Source organism: Ahaetulla prasina, chromosome 2 (assembly GCF_028640845.1).
Source record: "Ahaetulla prasina isolate Xishuangbanna chromosome 2, ASM2864084v1, whole genome shotgun sequence".
NCBI classification, from domain to species: Eukaryota; Metazoa; Chordata; class Lepidosauria; order Squamata; family Colubridae; genus Ahaetulla; species Ahaetulla prasina.
In genome coordinates this window covers 110,615,390-110,633,353 of record NC_080540.1, presented here as the reverse complement: position 1 = coordinate 110,633,353, position 17,964 = coordinate 110,615,390, and the positions used below count along the sequence as shown (strand labels likewise).

Genomic DNA, 17,964 nt, shown 5'->3' with positions numbered 1-17,964 from the left:
GGCATGTTGACCCTAGGGACCCGTTCATGTGGGGGTTCAGCATTAGAGTGAAAATAGAACCAGATGATTGGATTGACATGATATCAACAGCACTGGAAAACTGAAGTGCCTTTTTTTCCTAATCAGCTGTAATATAGTTAAACTTTCTGCAAATAATTGTGGGGTGAGTTAGAAGTGAATTGTTGTGTTTTTGAGATTTGCTGAGAAGTAAACAAAAGTAAATAATATTTTGGTATGTTGTTTTAGAGAAAGCTAAATAACCTGAATTATAAAATTCACCTGACAAGGTGGCAATACATAGGCAACCCTAGTTGATCACACACATACCAAAACAAGTTAAGCAAGAACACCAAGAATGTAAGTAAGCCAAAACTATATATTCCTAGGCATGGAAATCATTGCAAATCCCCAGAAAAAGCAACTAGTAGCTATATCAGACAGAAACAAATTAGAAAAATGCTGGAGGCAGACAACCACTTTAATGATGATGGTAAAGTATCATTTCATACGGTGCAAGGAAAGAAATTATAAATGACTCCTATATTTTACCAAGGAAATAGCATGGATAGATAATATCAAGTAATGAAGCATTCTGAAGTCTATATGGTTGCTAAAAGTTGACACAGAGTTGATGGCACACAATCAATCAATCACTGTAAAAACAGAAAAAGAAAGATGCAAACAAGTGAAGCTGGCAAAAAAAATATTTTAAATACTGTACCATTGTGAGCTTTAACAATGTATTTTTACTACATTCTGGCTTTTTATGGATATCATCATTGATGATGGTAGAAATTGTCCAAAACATCTGAAGGACAAGATTGATTTTATTCACAAATACTGTGAGATAAAGTTCATTTGTATAGTAGGAATCCATTCAGTGCTTTTTTTTAATAATATTTTTGCATTGTGGATATATTCTAAAAATAGGTGCAATGCCTCTAAGCAAACGACAGAGATACGAAATGAAGAAAGCACTGAGAATGTTTTTTTTTTCCTGATTTCTCATAAACAGAATGAAATGGCATGCACACTTCCATTTAAATTCATATATATATATATATATATATATATATATATATATATATATATATATATATATATATATATATATATATATATATATATTTGTTTTCTGAGGTTTTCACGGTGTTTGTATATAGGTCTTTGGTTGTTCGGGTTTTCTCCGTGTAAAATTGGAAGTGTCTTGGCGACGTTTCGAAGTCTCATTCGTCATCTTCAGGCTTCAGCTTCGTGCTTCTGGGAGCAATGTGTGATCGCAGCTGTTTCTTCCTTTTAACTGCTAGTGGGGGTTTGAACTGATTGGGTGGGAGCTTGGCTGTGCTCTGATTGGATGGGGTTTTTTCTGTGCTCTGATTGGCTGGGGGTGTGTCCTGTGTTGGTGGGGGCTTGGTTGTGCTCAGTCTAATCTGTGCTGCAGGGGGATTTGAGCTGGTGAGCTGCACTGCTGCTGTTTGGCTTCGTGGTCGTGCTACATCTTCGTAGTGGGTGTCAGTCTGCTGCATGTATGGATTGGAGGGGTTTGAAGTGGCTAATGTTGCAGCTGCGGTCTGGCTTCTGGTCCTTGGTCGTGCTTCCTGATCAGTGTGGGTTTGGGTGTGCTTTCTGGGTGGATGTGTGGTGGTGACATCCTGTGTGGACCTCGTGAGTGTGGGTCTGGTGTCATTCCTCGTGTTAGGGACACGTTTGTCAATAAGGGCAGGTTTCCAAATGGCTGGTAGGCGGAGGTATCATCTCGTTTGTTCATGCTGTGTGGGCGTTTATCTCGATGGCTTCTCTGATTATTCTGTTGTTAAAGTGTTCAGTTTTGGCGATAGTTCTGGTCTTTTTAAAGTCAATATCGTGTCCTGTGACTTTAAAGTGTTGGACCAGGAAGAAGTTGGTTCCTCTTTTGAATGAGTTCTTGTGTTCTTCAATGCGTGCACTTATTCTTCTGTTGGTTTGTCCAATGTATGTGGTGGGGCAGGCGGTGCATGGGATTTCATATACTCCTTGATTTTCTAACTCAATTTTGTCTTTGGGGTTTCTTAGGATGGTGGATATTTTTGGTTTGTGCAGAATGCTGTCTTGATGTTATGTTTGTGGAGGATCTTGCTGATTCTGTCTGTGGTGCCTTTTATATATGGGAGGAGGGCTGTGCCATTTTCTTGCTCTCTGTCTTGGGTTTTAGTGGGGGTTCTTTTGGATTAGTTTGGTAATCTTATTTCTCTGGAATCCATTGGATGTTAGTACGTTTGTGAGAGTGTGTAGTTCGGTTTTAGGTGTTGTTCATCAGCTAAGCATTTTGTTCTAGAGATGAGTGTCTTGGCTACGGAGTTGATCTGTGCTGGGTGGTGGTGTGAGAGTGCATGCAGATAGCGGTTTGTGTGTGTTTTCTTCTGGTAGATGGTGTGTCCTAGGGAGCCATTGGGTTTCTTGTAGACTAAGACATCTAGGAAGGAAGTTGGTTGTTAACTTCTGTTTCCATGGTGAACTGTATTTTGGGGTGTAGGCTATTGAGGTGTGTGAGGAAGTTTTCAAGTTTTTCTTTCCGTGTGGCCAGATTATGAAGGTGTCGTCTACGTATCTGAGCCAGAGTTTGGGTTTGTGATCAGATTTTTCTAGTGCTTGGGTTTCAAAGTGTTCCATGTAGAGGTTGGCAATGACAGGTGAGAGGGTGATCCCATGGGTGCGCCTTCTATTTGTTTGTATTTTGTCCGTTATAGATGAAGTATGTGTTGATAGGCAGTGGTTGGTCAGATCTAGTATGTGCTTGGGGGTTATATTTGTTTTGGATAGCTGTCAAGGCTTCTTTGATTGGCACTTGGGTGAAGAGGATATGACATCAAAGCTCACGAGTAGGTCGCTGGGCTGTAAGTTTTGTTTCTTTATGATCTCTATGAACTGGAATGAGTTTTTACGTGAGGCGATGGATTCTGCATAGGGCTGTAGTTGTTTGGCAGAAATTTGGCTAGGTTTTGTAGAGGTGAGCCTATGGAGCTGACTATGGGTCTGAGTGGGGTTCCTTCTTTGTGTATCTTGGGAGGCCGAGAGCTTAGGGCATCTGGATGATTTCTCTGGGAATGATTCTTTGTTGGATTTCTTCGCTGATGGGGAGGCTTTTATTTTGGATCTAGTGGTTTTTCTAGGTAGGTGGTGGGGTCTGTTTTAGGGGCTTGTATGCAGGGTCTTGGAGTAGGTTGGTTAATTTGGTTTGGTAGTCAGATGTGTTCATAACCACCGTGGCGTTGCCCTTGTCTGCTGGTAGGATTATTATGCTGGTATCTTTTTTCAGGTTAAGTAGTGCTGTCTGTTCCTCTTTGGGTAAGTTGCTTTTGGGTGGCTTGCTGCTGCAGAGGATGTTGGTGATTTCGAGTCTGATTTTGTTAGCGTCATCGGGGTTGATTTTGGTCAGGCTGGTTTCAACTCCGCATATAATGGTCTCAGTGGGGATGTATTTGGGAGTGACTGCAAAGTTGAATCCTTTGGAAAGGACATCGGTTTCAGCTTTGGTGAGGATCCTATCTGAGATGTTATGCACTGTTTGTTTCATGTGTTGCTGTGAGGGTGGAGGGTTTGTTTCTGGCGTTCTTGTAGTCTTCGGAGTTTGTTGGTGTGTGTCTGTCTTGAGGGTGGTCTGTGTTTCGCCTCCAGACGGCAAGTTGTTTTGGATTTGTCCCAAAGTGCCGGGTGCATCTTGTTGCTGAGTTTGAGGTGAAGTGTGAGGAGATCTTTGTTGATTTGATCTAGGAGGAATCTTTTGTGTGAAGTTCATTTCTGATTAAGGCCAATTCTGTTCTTTTTAGGATGCGTTTGGTGGCTGCAGAGTTGGAGTGGAATTTCAATTGGAAGCATTTGGGGATTAAATTTTCATCGGCAGTTTCAGAGGAATGCGAGGTCACATAAAATGGAAGCTCTTTGGACTTCTAGTTTTTCATAGGTCCTGGTCAGATGGTGGATTTCCTCCCCGTAGAGGTGCAATATTTGTTTTCTGAGGTTTTCACGGGTGTTTGTATATAGGTCTTTGGTTGTTCGGGTTTTCTCCCGTGTAAAATTGGAAGTGTCTTGGCGACGTTTCGACGAAGATCCTAGATCAAATCAACAAAGATCTCCTCACACTTCACCTCAAACTCAGCAACAAGATGCACCCGGCACTTTGGGACAAATCCAAACAACTTGCCGTCTGGAGAGCCGAAACACAGACCACCCTCAAGACAGACACGCACACCAACAAACTCCGAAGACTACAAGAACGCCAGAAACAAACCCCTCCACCCTCACAGCAACACATGAAACGAACAGTGCATAACATCTCAGATAGGATCCTCACCAAAGCTGAAACCGATGTCCTTTCCAAAGGATTCAACTTTGCAGTCACTCCCAAATACATCCCCACTGAGACCATTATATGCGGAGTTGAAACCAGCCTGACCAAAATCAACCCCGATGACGCTAACAAAATCAGACTCGAAATCACCAACATCCTCTGCAGCAGCAAGCCACCCAAAAGCAACTTACCCAAAGAGGAACAGACAGCACTACTTAACCTGAAAAGATACCAGCATAATAATCCTACCAGCAGACAAGGGCAACGCCACGGTGGTTATGAACACATCTGACTACCAAACCAAATTAACCAACCTACTCCAAGACCCTGCATACAAGCCCCAAAACAGACCCCACCACCTACCTAGAAAACCACTAGATCCAAAATAAAAGCCTCCCCATCAGCGAAGAAATCCAACAAAGAATCATTCCCAGAGAGAAATCATCCAGATGCCCTAAGCTCTACGGCCTCCCAAGATACACAAAGAAGGAACCCCCACTCAGACCCATAGTCAGCTCCATAGGCTCACCTCTACAAAACCTAGCCAAATTTCTCGCCAAACAACTACAGCCCTATGCAGAATCCATCACTCACACGTAAAAACTCATTCCAGTTCATAGAGATCATAAAGAAACAAAACTTACAGCCCAGCGACCTACTCGTGAGCTTTGATGTCATATCCTCTTCACCCAAGTGCCAATCAAAGAAGCCTTGACAGCTATCCAAAACAAATATAACCCCCAAGCACATACTAGATCTGACCAACCACTGCCTATCCAACACATACTTCATCTATAACGGACAAAAATACAAACAAATAGAAGGCGCACCCATGGGATCACCCTCTCACCTGTCATTGCCAACCTCTACATGGAACACTTTGAAACCCAAGCACTAGAAAAATCTGATCACAAACCCAAACTCTGGCTCAGATACGTAGACGACACCTTCATAATCTGGCCACACGGGAAAGAAAACTTGAAAACTTCCTCACACACCTCAATAGCCTACACCCCAAAATACAGTTCACCATGGAAACAGAAGTTAACAACCAACTTCCTTCCTAGATGTCTTAGTCTACAAGAAACCCAATGGCTCCCTAGGACACACCATCTACCAGAAGAAAACACACACAAACCGCTATCTGCATGCACTCTCACACCACCACCCAGCACAGATCAACTCAGAGCCAAGACACTCATCTCTAGAACAAAATGCTTAGCTGACGAACAACACCTAAAACCGAACTACACACTCTCACAAACGTACTAACATCCAATGGATTCCAGAGAAATAAGATTACCAAACTAATCCAAAAGAACCCCCACTAAAACCCAAGACAGAGAGCAAGAAAATGGCACAGCCCTCCTCCCATATATAAAAGGCACCACAGACAGAATCAGCAAGATCCTCCACAAACATAACATCAAGACAGCATTCTGCACAAACCAAAAATATCCACCATCCTAAGAAACCCCAAAGACAAAATTGAGTTAGAAAATCAAGGAGTATATGAAATCCCATGCACCGCCTGCCCCACCACATACATTGGACAAACCAACAGAAGAATAAGTGCACGATTGAAGAACACAAGAACTCATTCAAAAAGAGGAACTAACTTCTTCCCTGGTCCAACACTTTAAAGTCACAGGACACGATATTGACTTTAAAAAGACCAGAACTATCGCCAAAACTGAACACTTTAACAACAGAATAATCAGAGAAGCCATCGTGATAGAAAAACGCCCACACAGCATGAACAAACGAGATGATACCTCCCGCCTACCAGCCATTTGGAAACCTGCCTTATTGACAAACGTGTCCCTAACACGAGGAATGACACCAGACCCACACTCACGAGGTCCACACAGGATGTCACCACCACACATCCACCCAGAAAGCACACCCAAACCCACACTGATCAGGAAGCACGACCAAGGACCAGAAGCCAGACCGCAGCTGCAACATTAGCCACTTCAAACCCCTCCAATCCATACATGCAGCAGACTGACACCCACTACGAAGATGTAGCACACCACCAACACGAAGCCAAACAGCAGCAGTGCAGCTCACCAGCTCAAATCCCCTGCAGCACAGATTAGACTGAGCACAACCAAGCCCCCACCAACACAGGACACACCCCAGCCAATCAGAGCACAGAAAACCCCATCCAATCAGAGCACAGCCAAGCTCCCACCCAATCAGTTCAAACCCCACTAGCAGTTAAAAGGAAGAAACAGCTGCATCACACATTGCTCCCAGAAGCACGGTTGAAGCCTGAAGATGACGAATGAGACTTCGTCGAAACGTCGCCAAGACACTTCCAATTTTACACGGGAGAAAACCCGAACAACCAAAGACCTATATATATATATATATATATATATATATATATATATAAAGTCTTTTATGAAAGATTACATGAGGAATTTCTGTCAGAATCACCAACCAAATACCAGTCATGAAAAAGAACAATTCTGCTACGCTAAAAATTAAGAAATTGCAAGAAAAGTCCATGTTGTGTTCTCAGTTGCTACTTTACAATTTTTGAACTTCTTTTCTTGGAAGCTCATTTTCAGTTATATCCACAAATTTGTTTGAGCTACTTTAGTGTAGCAGTTAGTGTGAAAGGAATCAATTATTGTACATTTAAAAAGTACAGGCCCTTTTTATAATACATTATAAAGTATTCTTAAAGGATAGGGTAGGGTAGGGTAGGAAAGGACAGGACAGGACATGATAGGCCTAAAGGATAACAGGTCACACAGGAAACGTTTAAATAAACAAAGAGGTTTTTTTAAAAAAAGTTTCAATTCTTTTTCCTGTGCAAAATATTATTTTTGACTCCTATTGAATCAGTTCATTCTAAATCTAATGATATTGCTTCAGAAATGGGGTCATAGGAATCTTCCAACTTCTTATAGCAGAATTCTTACTTCTCCATTACTGTTAACTTTCTTTGACACCCCGTCAGTGCTGAATTAGAGTTTTTGCAACTCAACACTCAATCTTTAAACTATTTATTTATTTATTTATTTATTTGTTTCTTTATTTATTTATTATTTTATTTTGTCACTCAATATATGTAAGCATAAGCATGAAATAACTATACAATATATAAGCATATATATAAGTACGAGTATGTAATAACTATATTAATTGGATATAACAAAAGGAAACAATAGGACAGGAACGGAAGGCACGCTTGTGCTCTTATGCATGCCCCTTACAGACCTCTTAGAAATGGGGTGAAGTCAATAGTAGACAGTTTTTGGTTGAACTTCTCCTTGTTCCTTGATCCAGGCAAATGCTGTGATAACATATTTACAAATCTTCCTCTGAGTTAAAAACTTTTTAAATAGCTGTACAATAGGATATCCTTGACCACAAATTCTCCATAATTCTATGGCTGTTTGCAATTATATGATGTGAAAACACTGATGTTATTACACTTTTAAGAGAAAACATTTTTGGAATTAAAGAACTGTTTACTATGTTTTCATTCTTCCCTTAAAGCATACTGATTTCTGTATTTGTGGTCCATTATGTTTTTATGGTCAACCACTATAATCTTACAGGAAGAAAAATTCTAAGGAAGTCTGAGGAAAAATGACCAACTAGATGAAACATTTTGGATATAATGCTAGGGCTAAATTAATGCGGGAATTGATTAATTTTTAAAACATTTATTCTATCATAGTATGTTTGGAATTATGATCCCCCTGTTTGTATCAGAGGCACTGTTGTAAGGCACTTCCAGGTTGAAAGATTTACCCAGTGACATTATTGTTGCCCAGGCTCTTTTCATGTCCCCAGGAGCTCAAGTGAATGGTGGGAGCTTATCCCACCATGCAGCACTACTGGGTTCTCAAATGCAGGATTGCTAATCTCCATCACAGCATCCTAACCATGTGAGCCACTGCTCTCCATGGAATTATGATAGGTTTGGATCATAATCATAGGAAAAAAACCAGACCAAATAGAATCCCTAATCCATTCTACAGAGTGTCTTTATTTTCTGCTTAAAAATAAAATACCAATCAATAAAATTCTTGTATGACTAGGAAAAAAGTTCTTCATTGTCAAATATGTAATGTTTATTTTTCTTATCTTAGAACAGGGGTGTCCAACCTTGGCAATTTTTAAAGACTTGTGGACTTCAACTCCCAGAATTCCTTAGCCAGCTTTGCTTTGCTGAGGAATTCTGGGAGTTGAAGTCCACAAGTCTTAAAGTTGCCAAGGTTGGAGACCCCTGTCTTAAGACATCAGTAAATTGTTTCATAACTTACTGATTTTTATACATAGATATGCATACACAATGTGCATGCATGTATTTAAAGGGAAAGCTTTTCTAAAATATTTTTTTACCAAAGAATTTTCCTAATTAAAAAAAAGGTTTTCCAGATGCTAGCTCTTTATTAAAGATTCATTCAAAGGTGTGGGTATAATTATTTTTAAAAATGTTTGAAATCCATTAATTTACTCTATGCAGAATCCTTTTAAAGTTTAATCCCCTTTTAATCAAGTTCTCAGTAAATAATTGTTACGTGTATTTGATGGAGATTAAGGCTAGTTTATTTATAATTATATGACAAATTTTACACGTGATTAAAATCTATAAATTTCATAAGATGGCGCATGCAATTAAAACATCATAGACTTTATTTAGTGAGTTAAAAGTATTTGGAAACAAGATTTACTGACACATCAGAGGTTTGAAGTTATTTTTAAGTATTCTTTTTCTCAATTTCTACTATTAGAAGTAATGACTGAACTACTTGCATGACTTGGGCTTATCTACAAATATATAAGCCTCAATCTATTACTTAGCCCTATTTTTATTTGATTCAATTATGATCCTTCCCAGCATTAATAAACATATATATGTTTTCGTAGGTTTTCATGGGTATAGATATGTATGTATATATGTGTATATATGTGTATATATATATGTATATATATGTATGTGTGTGTGTGTATGTATACACACACACACACACACACACACACATATATATATATATAGGTCTTGGCATATTCGGATCTTTTCCCGTGTAAGGTTGAGAGTATCTTGGCGACATTTCGATGAGGTCTCACTCATCATCTTCATATATATGGGGTAAACTTTATATTTGGAATAGTGATAGGAGAAAAATAACAAAGCATTCTGCCAAATTTGTCTCAAATCATACTCCAGAATACCATTTTATCATTCAATATTTCAGTTTATAAATCAAATTTATAAACTGGTTATCTACGGGCCAGGTTATCTACGGGACCGCCTACTGCTACCGAATGCCTCCCACCGACCCGTGCGCTCTCACAGAGAGGGACTCCTCAGGGTGCCATCGGCCAGGCAATGTCGGCTGGCGACCCCCAGGGGACGGGCCTTCTCTGTGGGGGCCCCTACCCTCTGGAATGACCTCCCCACAGGACTCCGCCAACTGCCTGACCTTCGCACCTTTCGCCGCGAGCTGAAGACCTATTTGTTCACTTGCGCAGGACTGGCATAGGATTTTAGATTTATATGGTTTTTAATTTTATATGGGTTTTATTATTCTAAATTTTTTAATCTTGGCCAATTGAATAAGTTTTTTAATTGTATTTTAATAGTATTTATATTGTAATATTATTGTTTATTTTATCTGGCTGTGAACCGCCCTGAGTCCTTCGGGAGAAGGGCGGTATAAAAATCTAAATAATAAATAAATAAAATAAATTGTCTGAAGTAATATATAAGTAATCCAAATAAGATTTTAGGAAAAGAACTAAAATTATGATCCAATGACTCTTGTTATTTTATCTGGCTGTGAACCGCCCTGAGTCCTTCGGGAGAAGGGCGGTATAAAAATCTAAATAATAAATAAATAAAATAAATTGTCTGAAGTAATATATAAGTAATCCAAATAAGATTTTAGGAAAAGAACTAAAATTATGATCCAATGACTCTTGTTATTCTCTAGGAACTAAAGATGTACCATATTTCTATTTCTGCTCCTTTCACTAGACTATTTAAAATATTTATATGCCTATAGTTTTACTGCATTATTGTCTTCCCAAAGAAATCCCAAACTAACTTTAAAACCATTAAGAGGATATTTAATTTATTAATTAAATCTTAAAGCCAAAACTCTGAAAACAAATAGATAGGGATAAATCTACAGAGATAGCTTCTCTGTAAAGGGTTTTTTGTTTGTTTGTTTGTTTAAAGAGATATTATTTTGCCTTGACATTCCAGCTAGTGAGAAGCTGGGAAAGATTTTTTGGTGAGGTAAAATATCACCACTAATCGGGCTCCTGAATTATTGTAGTGGAGATTTCTAGATATATAAATGTGCTACCTTAACCATGTTTCATTAGCATAACACCATATTTTTACAGAATATGTCAGTCTTTGGCACCTTTTATCATTACCGTTGTATAACAAGTGTCCTTAACGTCACATCAGAGCAGTAGAAGAAAATAAAAATCAAATCCTGTTGCTTCAATTTTGCCAAAAGTGGGGCATCTTACCTAATGCAATACTAAGTGGGGAATGATTAGAAACTGTTTTCCAGAGATTTTCCAGTTCTCCTAGGAAATTTGACAGATTGATTTTCTGTAGTTGATTTACCAGGGAAAGGAGGAATAGAATCTAACCTTCCCAACATCGTCTGACATGATTCAAGAGATGATATTCCACATTCTCTTCAGAACTCTTATTTATATCATTTCTTACCTTTTACTCAAGCCAGCAAGAGCAGCAATTAGCTACAGATAGATGCTTTAGTCTCCAAAGCACTTAGGTAGAAAGTGGACTTCCTTTTCCATTGGGTATATACTCCATTACTGTTTTCCCATGAACTATAAAAGAATACCAAGCAAAATTTCTGCATTTTTTTTTCCCTTAACAGTTGTCATTCAATTTGAGGAAAGGGCAATTTGCATTATAAAACGTTTCAGAGAGTGGAATATAGCAAGAATGGAGCGTGTGCAAAAATCTTGTATTTCACTGTACTCTCTCCAGCAGATTGCAACCTTTCTGGCTTTTATGCATTGTGCTTTCTTAGTAGCAATGCTATTGTTGCCACTAATGGAAACTTCTTTGCTTAAGATATTGTTGGAGAAATTCTGCTTCTGCTAAAAGAAATTGGACAGAAAATCTTGTCCACTCAATTTTTCCCCTATACATTTTAAAAGGTCTTTTGTGCCTAACACCTGTAGGAACACTGTAAATTAAATGAGTTGAAGTTAACATTAGTCCCAAAATGTTGGTCATAGGTATGTTAGTTTGGTGGCATCTATAATTATTTTTGCTTTTTTTTAAGATTTACAATTTTATTTATTTCCTTATTTATTATTTCTTTATTTATTAAATTTATGTGCCACCCATCTTCTCCAGAAATGACTCTGCGTGGCTTATTAAAATTGCTACACATTAAACTAATAAAAAAAGCCCAGTAATAAATACTGTTAAAAAATGGGGAGGAAGGGAATACAAAGTACACAGGGAGAAGTGAGATCTTTCCTAATCCAACAGCCGCCTCCAGAAATGACATCTCTATTGGGGTCCAGGCCAGCTGGCAGAGCCTGCTCTATATTAGGCCTATATTAATTTTGGTTATATGGGTAGCCCTCGACTTACAACCACAACTCAAAATTTCTGGATTAAGTGAGGCATTTGTTAAATGATTTTATGACCTTTCTTGCCACAATTGTTAAGTCAATCATGCAGTTGTTAAGTTAGTAACGCAGTTGTTAAGTGAATCTGGCTTCCCCATTGACTTTTCTTATCAAAAAATCGCAAAAGGGGATCACATGACTCCAGGACACTGCAACCATCATAAATGTGAGTCAGTTGTCAAGCATCTGAATCAGTGGTGGGTTGCTCCCGGTTCTGTCTAGTTCTTATGAACGGGTAATAAAAGCGGTGGAAGGCTCTGCCACCCGGCCAGACATCATAATTGATGATCTGCGCATGTGCAAAGGCACACACACTCCCATTGTGAACCGATAGTAAAGGTAAGTAGAACCCACCCCGATCTGAATATAAATAATGTGACCATGAGGATACTACAGTGGTCATAAATGAGAAAAATTTATTTATTTATTTATTTATTTATTATTCATATTTGTATACCGCCCTATCTCCCGAAGGACTTGTCATAAGTTACTTTTTTCAGTGCCGTTATAACTTCTTATGGTCACTAAGAGAACTGTTGTAAATCAAAAATTACCTGTATTTTATAATCTATATTAGGTTATGATCTGGAGAATATGGCAAACTGTACTTTTTTTGTCTTAATCCAAATGCTGGTTGCTTGTTATACTGTAGATGAATCTCTAATGACCATGCTGATTTCCTTGTTCTCTTCCAACTTATTTCATAAATTAAGAATACGAATTAATGTTCTTCCATTGTAAATATCTTCTTATACAAAATAAGAGGAAATCAGAGGAAATATAAGCAAATCTAATCAGTACAATACTGAACCTCATAAACTGGATACAGTGTCGACGCATCAGGCATTTGGTGGGCTTCTCATGAAGGCTGCTAACGAACGACAGACTCATGGACTTCTCGGGGTGAGAGCCTGGAGAAAGTCTGGGATGAGAAGCCCAGAGCAAATTCCAGAGCCCCCTTTTATTGTGTATAGGTAAAAATGGGTGGTTACAAAAGGTAAGCAGGGGAGGTTACATATTAGCATATATTCAACATGTGAACACGTGACTGCAAGCACATCCACAAGCCTATGATTTTGGGAGAAAGCTCGTGATTCTTGGGAGGAGTTTTGCCATGAGGTGGCTCTTTGTTCTCTGCTTTTTGCCTACGTGGTACAGCAAACAGAAATACATCTTGAAACATCCTGACTCTACATACTAATAAATCTCATATAATTCTGGAGCACAGGGGATATGATCCTGGAGCATATGATCCTGGAGCATATGATCCTGGAGCATATGATCCTGGAGCATATGATCCTGGAGCATATGATCCTGGAGCACAGGGGAGCTGCCAGAGGACTGGAAAAGAGCTGATGTAGTTCCCATCTTCAAAAAAGGAAAAAAAACAGATCCAGGAAACTACAGACCTATCAGTCTGACCTCAATACCGGGGAAGATTCTGGAAAAGATAATCAAGCAACGAATCACCGAACACCTAGAAGCAAACAAAGTAATAACCAAAAGCCAACATGGGTTTGTCAAAAACAGATCATGCCAGACTAATCTTATCGCATTCTTTGACAAAATGACAAAATTAGTAGACCAGAGGAATGCTGTTGATATAATTTACTTGGACTTCAGTAAAGCATTTGATAAAGTAGACCATAACCTACTACTAGATAAAGTAGAAAAATGTGGGTTAGACAGCACCACCACCAGATGGATTCGTAACTGGCTGACCAACCGCACTCAACGTGTAGTCCTCAACGGAACTACATCCACATGGAAGGAAGTATGCAGTGGAGTACCCCAAGGCTCTGTTTTAGGCCCAGTACTCTTCAACATCTTCATCAATGACTTGGACGAGGGGATAGATGGGGAACTCATCAAATTTGCAGATGACACCAAGCTGGCAGGAATAGCCAACACTCCAGAAGATAGGCTGAAGTTACAGAAAGATCTTGACAGACTTGAACATTGGGCGCTATCTAACAAAATGAAATTCAACAGTGAAAAAGTAAGGTTCTACATTTAGGCCAACAAAACAAAATGCACCAGTACCGTATATGTGGTACCTTGCTCAATAGTAGTACCTGTGAGAGGGATCTTGGAGTCCTAGTGGATAACCATCTAGATATGAGCCAGCAGTGTGCAGCAGCTGTTAAAAAAGCCAACACAGTTCTGGGCTGCATAAACAGAGGGATAGAATCAAGATCACGTGAAGTGCTAGTACCACTTTATAATGCCTTGGTAAGGCCACACTTGGAATATTGCATCCAGTTTTGGTCGCCACGATATAAAAGATGTTGAGACTCTAGAAAGAGTGCAGAGAAGAGAAACAAAGATGTTTATGGGACTGGAGGATAAAACATATGAAGAAGGGTTGCAGGAACTGGGTATGTCTAGTTTAACAAAAAGAAGGACTAGGGGAGACATGATAGCAGTGTTCCAATATCTCAGGGGCTGCCACAGAGAAGTGGGAGTCGGGCTGTTCTCCAGAGCACCTGAGGGTAGAACAAGAAGCAATGGGTGGAAACTGATCAAGGAAAGAAGCAACTTAGAACTAAGGAGAAATTTCCTGACAGTTAGAACAATTAATAAGTGGAACAACTTGCCTTCAGAAGTTGTGAATGCTCCAACACTGGAAATTTTTAAGAAAATGTTGGATAACCATCTGACTGAGATGGTGTAGGGTTTCCTGCCTGGGCAGGGGGTTGGACTAGAAGGCCTCCAAGGTCCCTTCCAACTCTGATGTTATGTTATGTTATGTTATGTTAATTGTGTGTAGGAGCAATTTCTTTGAAGCTCTGTGAAGTGAGCCTTATCAGAGAAGGAATGTTCTGTGGCTATCACAAAAGTGTTGATACATTTCATACCATCGTAGAGGCCTGCAACCTTGATGTTGCTGAACAAACAAGTTTCTGCTTATTTTTTTTGTACGTGATAAAATTAGCCAAAGTTACTTATGCTTGATCTTTGCACATAAGCAATCTCACAAAGGTTGCTCATGCTTATATTTGCACATAAGTAATTTCATATGCAATTTCATAAAGGAGTTCATATGGCTTATATTGCAACAATACAGTTAACTTTTTGTTCAGACTACTATAGCAAAATAAGACAAATAATATTTCTATGTCTTTAAATAAAGGTTTTTTTGCTTTGCAAAGATTTTGCAAAGTAACATGTTTTCTGAGCAGAATATTTGATCTGTTTGCTTAAGAATGTATTTTAGTTTTTTAAAACAAAATCATCTTTTAAAAAAAGAGAGAAAGAGAAATAGCAGATCTTGCCCTCCTGCAATAATTATTTGGACCGGCTTTGCTTTTATAGAATGGTGAATCCTGTGATTTGATATTTCATCAGGCTTGTGGCATTTAAGATAATGCAAGTATTTCGGAGCACAAAAGCAAATCATGTAATTTAGCTTGCCTCATCAAGCTCTGCCACAGCAGGAGTTCCTAATTCAGCTCAGACAAAAGATTTATAAGGTTCTAAGTACAAATACCCACAATACCTCAGGAGGAGGGAAAAAGGCTCCCTGAGCAAACAACAATGGACCTGATGCTTGAAGTCATTTTTAAAATTGCTACCATAATAAACAATTGAAATCTGTTATTGATAGTTTTAAATATATAAAAATATGAGTAGCATATGCAGCAAATCTGGTTCATATTGGAAGTCACTAAATCATGAACTTGTTTTTCTAACTTGGGGAAAATATTCTGCACAATTAGTAATAATGGCTTTGCATTTTCAATCTTCACAAGTTTGTTACCAACATTCATTTTATTGATTTTGGCAATGACTTTTTGAGTGAAAAACTGCAACCAGAATTTATCAAAATTGGCCTAGAAGATGCCCCTAGGCCCCTAGGCAAGCAGTGATATGTACATTTTTTTTTCACAATGGACCAATGTTCTGAATTAAATGTAGGTGTTTTAATTCATTTTTAAACAAACAAAACAGATGTTTCTTTCCTACGCTGACATATAGAGAATATAAGGCAGTTCTGGTGCCTCTCCAAACTTGGCGATATTAAACCACTCAAAAGGCTTATAAAGCTGTGTGCTTGAGATTAAATGAGGATTAAGTATGTGCATTTAGGATACTTTCTATGTAGATAATATGCATACATGAATGTTGTAATATACTTAATGATAAATTCATTCAGTGAAAATGTTCCTGTGTATTTGTTTTTGCTTTGTTTTTAATTTTCCTTTGCTAAACTCTGACTGTAAAGGAAATTGAATGAAACATATGAGTGAATGAAAAACATGAGTGATTGAATGTATGTAAAATACACATAAAGTCAACTGATCTTCCCTGCCTCATGCTTAAGTGTTAGCTTTCATTGCCTGTTCAACAGAGCATTTCTTTGACAGGCAGCTTCAAGTGACAGATGCTGCTCCCTTTGGACTGAAAGTTTATGTCAATCATCAATACTAGTGATGCTCATATTTTTGCTGTATATTCCCTGAAATGAGAAGGCCAGGAAGAACCATTGTTGATTTGCCTGTACTGTAACATGTCACCTCCATCACCAGCAATTTATCTCTTAGTTGTTTGTAACTGACTCTTTATTAATTTGCAGTTAATTTGGGCTTGGCATTGTTAGTTTGATCTATCAAAACTAAAGAAGGGATTCTATATATTTCTGGATCTCTTGCTACATAAGCAGTATTATTTCAGAAAGACTATTTTAGAACCACTGTAGAATAGCCATTTATAAGATGGACAATTTACATTCTATTAATAAACAATATTCATTTCAATATTTTGGTACTCTCAGACATGTATATGCTGGAATTGTGCAAGAAGAAAATAATCACAATGCTATGTATATATTATAAATCCAGCTAAGAGTAACTAGACCATAGAAGAAAACAATAACAATGCAGAGACAATTAAAACAATTTCATTATAAGCATTAAATTACAAAAGATGCAGCAAATCTTTGATTTCTGGGAAGAATATCATACTAGAGAAAGTCTGTCTGGTTGATACCAACTGAATTTCCAAGTGTGTCTTCAAAAGAAGATCAAAAATTCAAGATGGCAAGCGTAACTCTGTAATCAGACTTCTATTCCTTTCTTTGCCCATTGCTTATGAAGCAGGGACTGAACTTTGATCAGAGAGTTATAGCTAATGCTCTATATGTCTGTGTCTATGTCTATGTCTGTCTGTCTGTCTATATCTGAGTAAATGCTCCATGACATTCTGCCAATTAGTTCGTTTTGGCTCTTTCTTCAAACAGCTAAAAGAACCATAACCAGGACCTTTCCTACAAAGCTTAGCCTATGCCCTATCTTGTCATATTGTTGAAATTCCCAGATTGAACCTATCTTTTGTACTTGTACCTATCTTTTTAGAGGAATAACAAATCAGAGACCATGTTCTAATGTAATACTAAACTTATTACCAATTGCCTGTTTGCTTTCCCTATGCCCAGATGAATGGTAAAAGAACAATTGGACATTATTTACTGCCACTTTTCTTAGACAAAAATAAGTTATTAGAACTTGACTTACTATATTAGATTTTTTATTGAATACACTGAGAAGCTATTAGTGATATCCATAGTACCACCCTAAAAATGTTTTGTGTTGGTGAGATTTTCTATAGATCGCTTTGAAGAATATTGTAATCCATACCATCTATCTGAAACCCAGTTTCTATTATAGAATATAATATATTCTATTATATCCTATCCAATATTTTAAATATTATCTATCTATCTATCTATCTATCTATCTATCTATCTATCTATCTATCTATCTATCTATCTATCTATCTCCAAGCTGGGTTGCATAACAAGCACAATATATAAGTAACATTTCCTTTGCCTACAATGCAAAGCTTGTATCTGAGTAACATATAAATGTCAATATTGTATCCTTAGACACTGGATAGTTGTTACCAACTTTAACAATATGAGCTGGTTGAATTTTTTTAATTCATGCATATACATCCAGAATCCAATAACCATTTTC

The 17,964-nt window shown here is 38.1% G+C and overlaps 1 protein-coding gene across 1 annotated transcript in view; it reads left to right on the top strand.

The window, feature by feature from the left end:
• TENM2 (teneurin transmembrane protein 2) overlaps window positions 1-17,964 on the top strand; it is a 970,061-nt gene that overhangs the window by 868,364 nt on the left and 83,733 nt on the right. The window lies entirely within an intron of this gene.